The sequence below is a fragment of the Schistocerca americana genome, chromosome 6 (genome assembly GCF_021461395.2).
Source record: "Schistocerca americana isolate TAMUIC-IGC-003095 chromosome 6, iqSchAmer2.1, whole genome shotgun sequence".
Lineage (NCBI taxonomy): Eukaryota > Metazoa > Arthropoda > Insecta > Orthoptera > Acrididae > Schistocerca > Schistocerca americana.
The window spans coordinates 459,542,386-459,548,557 of NC_060124.1; the positions used below are offsets into that span (position 1 = coordinate 459,542,386).

At 44.4% G+C, this 6,172-nt stretch overlaps 1 pseudogene; it reads left to right on the forward strand.

Moving 5' to 3' along the window:
* The first annotated feature begins 5,574 nt into the window (after nucleotides 1–5,574).
* LOC124620618 lies at nucleotides 5,575–5,692 on the forward strand (annotated as a pseudogene).
* Nucleotides 5,693–6,172: the final 480 nt, after the last annotated feature.

Genomic DNA, 6,172 nt, shown 5'->3' on the forward strand with positions numbered 1-6,172 from the left:
TGCCTAAAACCAATAGTGTTTCGTAGCAGTACTGTTTTGCAACTTCTGCAATATAGAACAACTGCTCGCGGTTGCAGATGTTAATTAAAGTATCTCCGGAGTCACTGATGAACTTCGTACACGCGTGAACTATGCTCACGTTTCAGGGATGCTTAATTTTGTGGCTCATCCGAGTCAGGATCGCGCATATTCTTATAAGAAGATTCTCACATACATCATAGTTATTTGAAATTACTGTGCAAGTATTTCGATGATTGATCTTCCCGTACCGAGCTTGAAATGAAAAGCAGAAGCTTGTTGCTGTTACTAATCACTACTGGATAGTTGAACCTCAGGGCCTAGTTAATTTGTATCTGAAGCTGAAGCTTTCATTTGGTGATACTAAAAGAACGTTGCTACTAGACAACCCTTGTTGGAGTAATATAACTTTGAACTAGAGTGTGTTATTAGTCACAGATCACCTATATGTACACCTGCATCCGTACTCCTCAAACTACTGTGAAATATGTGGTAGAGATCTGCTTTCCATTATATTCCCGTGTGGAGCACAGGAGGAATGACTTGAAATGCCTCTGTACACGCTAAAATTATTCTTGCCCTGCGACACCTGCGGGAGCTGTATGTAAGGGATTTAAGCATATTCCGAGATTCATTATACAAGCCAGTTCTTACAACTTAGTATGAAGGCTTTCTCTGGATGGTTTGCGTTTATCTTCAAATGTCTGCCAGTTCAGGTTTTTCAGCATCTGCATGACGTTCTCTCATGTGTCATAAGATCTGTGAATATACGTGCTGCCCTTCTCTTAATGAATTCAATATTGGTACGGATTGCACACACTTGAGCAATACTCTAGGGTGGGTTGCACGAGTGTTTTGTAAGCAATCTCCATTGACGACTGATTGCGGTGTTGTACCAATGGACCGATGCCTGCCACCTAACGTACCTACGACATAGCCTATGTAATAGATCTATTTCACATTCCTATGAAGCGTTACACCCAGTTATTGTATGAGTCGACCCATTCCAGTTGCGACCTGTTGATATTATAGTCACAGGACACTACGTTTATTCCTGTTGTGAAGCGCACACTCCTGAATATTTAAAGCAAGTTGCCAATCTTTGCACGACTTCGGAACCTTATCAAGAACCATCTGAATATTTGTGCAGCTTCTTCAGCCAGTACCAAGTTAACTGCATCATTTGCGAAATGTTTGAGGTCACTATCAATATTGTCTGCAAGACCATAAATAAACAACATGAAAAGCAAGGGTACCAACACACATCTGGAACCTTCATCCAAGATAAAATGCGTGCGGCGTCCCTACCAAGAAGTCCTCAGTTCAGTCACAGAATTCAGTACACCATGCGATCGTACTTCTGATGATATGAATAGATGTAATGCGTTAAATTCTTTTCTGAGATCAAGAAATACTGCATCTACCTGACGGCCTTGATATACCTACGTGACTTTCAGTATATGAGAAGTGCTAGGAGGTTTAATTACCGTACTCTAATGACACTTAGAATCCAGCAAGTAATAAATCATGCGAGTGTAACTAGAGAGAAGCTATCTACGGTAACAATTTCCGGGAGAAACGTGCCTCCATTGCGTCCTTTGCGTTACGGCAAGGAGCCAAGCTTTCATCTTCTTTGGGCAGTAACACCAAGTTGCTCCTCTGTGCCGAGAAATTATCAGCACAGCCGTGAGAAACGGAAGAGGCAGTCGCAGGAGTTTATTCTCTGGCCTTTGGCTCTGCCAGAACTGTGTCTCTTTTGTATTCACTATTGATAATCGCGCGCTGAATACGCGCTTTGTTCCGGAGAGAGACACGCTCGCGCGAGGAACAGAGAAAGACGACTCCAAATGAAAGAAAGGCGTCTGTATGAATGGTAGGAAGCGGAAAGAAGGAATTTAGGAAGCGGTGAGGGAAAGGCGAGAGCTCTGGTGAATCGGACACAATGGAGAAGTCGGGAAGCGGCGGCAGATGGAGGTAAGTTGGCCGTCTTCCACCTCTAGCCTGGTGCTGTGGCACCAGGGCACCTGCGAAGGAGCCGCGAGAGAATTACTCCACAAAGCAGACGCCAGTGCCGGCTGCTTAAGAACGTATTTGGGTAGTGTGATTAGATAAGAGGTAAATTAAGATCAGACTGTAGCGTCCCGTCGACGACGGGATCATAGAGACGGAACACAAACGCGGACTGGACCCTTTCGTAGACACCTGCGATTGGAGTATGGTCTGTCACTTGAATGTAACGAAGGGTAAGGGTGATAATCACAACCGATGCGTCTGCAGCGGCTGGAATGAAATTTGGTGAAGCACTTCACACGCTTTCCCGAACTACGATAAACGAGCATCGTTCAACAAGTAACGCCGCACATCTTTTTCTTGCAACACATTTATTGTTAAGAGTCAGAATTTGTTGACAATATACATCAACATGTCTTGCCCTATTTTTCTACGTTGTCTCCATCACTTTCTGTGGCCGTACGCCAACGTTGTGGAAGGACATCTATTCCTTGCTGGTGAAAGCACTTGTCCTGTAGGCGTAACCATGTTTTCACTACATCGCTGATACTCTCGTCATCTTCAAAGTGTGTTCCATAACATCCGTTCCGATGTTAGAGTGATTTCAGGTGTGTCGCAGGGGAGTGTCGTAGGGCCGTTGCTATTCACAATATACATAAATGACCTTGTGGATGACATCGGAAGTTCACTGAGGCTTTTTGCGAATGATGCTGTGGTATATCGAAAGGTTGTACTGAAATGCAGGAGGATCTGCAGCGATTTAACGCATGGTGCAGGGAATGGCAATTGAATCTCAATGTAGACAAGTGTAATGTGCTGCGAATACATAGAAAGAAAGATCCCTTATCACTTAGCTACAATATAGCAGGTCAGCAACTGGAAGCAGTTAATTCCATAAATTATCTGGGAGTACGCATTGGGAGTGATTTAAAATGGAATGATCATATAAAGTTGATCGTCGGTAAAATAGTTGCCAGACTGAGATTCATTGGAAGAATCCTGAGGAAATGCAATCCGAAAACAAAGGAAGTAGGTTACAGTACGCTTGTTCGCCCAATGCTTGAATACTGCTCAGCACTGTGGGATCTGTACCAGATAGGGTTCATAGAAGAGATAGAGAAGATCCAACGGAGAGCAGCGCGCTACGTTGTAGGATCATTTAGTAATCGCGAAAGCGCTACGGAGATGATAGATAAACTCCAGTGGAAGACTCTGCAGGAGAGACGCTGAGTAGCTCGGTACGGGCTTTTGTTGAAGTTTCGAGAACATACCTTCACCGAGGAGTCAAGCAGTATATTGCTCCCCCCTACGCATATCTCGCGAAGAGACGATGAGGATAAAATGAAAGAGATTAGAGCCCACACGGAGGCAAACCGACAGTCCTTCTTTCCACGAACTATACGAGACTGGAATAGAAGGGACAACCGATAGAAGTACTCAAGGTACCCTCCGCCACCGTCAGGTGGCTTGCGGAGTATGGATGTAGATGTAGATGTAGAAAGGCCTCTCCATCGGTCTCAAAACGCTCAAACAATTCAGTTGAAATGACTTTTGTCTCAATCTTGTGGTCTGTTGTGAGCATTCGTGGAACCCGTCGTGAGCACCTCTCTTAATATCCGACAGTCTCGATCGTTGCAGACGCACTTCCAATGATGGCCGACAATTTCGAGTCAATTGTATAGTTGTGATGCGAATAATGGCATCCGCATGATTCAACGTGTCTGGAGCAGTGGCTGTGACAGGAGGTCCCGAGCATGGCTGATCATGAAGCTCTGTTTCTGCATTGCCTGAGGCCGTCACTTTCTCTACCCATCGCCCAACTGTACTCCTATCAACTGCAGCATCACCATACACAGCAAACAAACGTTTATGGATGTTCACCACGCTTTCTTTTTCTGCACACAAGAATTAAATATCATCAGGCTGCTTGTAACGTAAGTCGTATGTATACGTCATTTTGACGCCGAACTACGGCTCTCCCATCTGCCAGAACGGTTCGAAACTTCATCAGAGCACAGAACAAACATCAAATGTGAAGTACCAACATTTATCTAAGTATATTACTAGATTTAAAAAAATTGCTTACTGAACAACCCTCGTAGGTTTCCTCTGACCTGCTGATATACTGCCAATTGACCGCATAGCCTGTCGGATTCATCACCTACTTGCAAGGGATGTAGTTGTCTAATTGCTGAAAGCATTTTAGTTCACAGCGGACAGAAAAAGCTACAGACAGTGAGAGGCCTTCTTACAAGTTAAATTACAAATGTATCGTCTCTATAAAACCAGAAAAAGAGACAGCTTTGTTACAAGGTAACAGACAGTATTAACATTGGATGGCAACGTAAACGACGAACTTCTATCCTGCTCTAGGTCAGATACAAGCGACAAAAACATGAAACTCTACGAAGCAATACAAACGAGAATTGGAACTTAGAGAGAGAGAGAGAGAGAGAGTGGAATGCTAGCGTAAATTATAAAGTACCTATATCATATTAACGGTCTACCACGAGAAATCAGGTGAAGCAGGAGTAGAGCTGGCAAGATGTAGCTCCCTACATTAATGACGTCTTGCCCGCGAATCTGATTGCGAGCATGTAAATTCGCGTCATCCCGCGTGAGAGACCACCATACCCGTTACAAAGTAGCGAGTGATCTTTAACGGCGTAACTACCGAACGATAAGCGAGACTGCCTTGTGTTTACTTTCGCGTTACTGCAACTTACGAAGCGGCACGTCTTGCATCTCCGAGGAACTGAGGACGATTTGGGTGAGAACTGGTCTCCTCGGTGTTTTATTAACATGAAAAACTCCACACACCATACTTCCGCGATGCGCGAAAAGTTGCCCCGTACCAGTTTGATTGGAGGGGAAAATTTAACGGTCCTGTGGCCCAGGCTGGAGGGGTGACTTGGCCGTTTGAAGCCTAGGTTATTAAGCCCTTATTGGCTCAACTCGTTCAGGACACACAGTGTAGTTTTTCCTGCGATACCGCTTCCCTGCTAGACATATTTGAACATTATGGCTAGAAAATTCGAGGTGACCCACCCTCTTGACGAATTATAATATTAAGTAATCAGGTAACGGAAATAATATTCAGCCCCCTTCCACCCGATAGGAGATCGTGAAGGCATGACTACGGTGTACTTTAATGGTCGTAGAAAATTAACCTTTATTCTCAAACAGCATGTTTCAATTCATGATTTTTTTCAAATGTTTTTTTTTTTTACATTTGTCTTTGATCGGCATATAACGTACTTCAAAGATAAAAAAATAAAAAAATAAGAAAAACATTTGAAAGTACCTGGATCACTTTATATTCGCGACTATGTCGCAGTTGGTCCAATATTTTCATTTATTCTACGAACAGGCATATGGTGGCTGCCAGTCGACTCGTTATCTCGCCAGCAATGTGAATCACTAATCAGGTTATCTTTGTGGCTGCGCTACATGCTGAATCGCCACACGAAACTCTATGCGTTCCAGACCATCCCAGCGTTTGTCTGTAGCGATTTGGAGATTTTATGGAAACCCTTAATTTTGACGGGCAATGGCCTTGCCGCAGTGGATACACCGGTTCCCGTGAGATCACCGAAGTTAAGCGCTCTCGGATGTGGTCAGCACTTGGATGGGTGACCATCCAGGGCGCCATGCGCTGTTGTCATTTTTCGGGGTGCACTGAGCCTCGTGATGCCAATTCAGGTGCTACTCGACCGAATAGTAGCAGCTCCGGTCAAGAATACCATCATAACGACCGGGAGAGCGGTGTGCTGACCCCATGCCTCTCCTATCCGCATCTTCCTCTGAGGATGACACGGCGGTCGGATGGTCCCGGTAGGTCACTCGTGGCCTGAAGACGGAGTGCTTAATGTAGACGGGCAAACGGGGACTGGAACCGCCGTTGTCCAGAATACGTGTCCAATCTCTTAGCGTAGCACCACTGATAAGTTTTAAATGTAAAGAAAGTGGAGTTCTAAATTTTACCTTCGATGTTATGTATAAATAGCTGTCACAGAAAATGTGTGCTCTGATAGGTTTGACATCCAGTTCATGCTATTAAATTGAAAGACAGTAGACGGAGACTAAAGTAGAGAGTCCTTGCAGAGTAGTGAAACAGTGTAAAACGATGCTATACAAATTACTG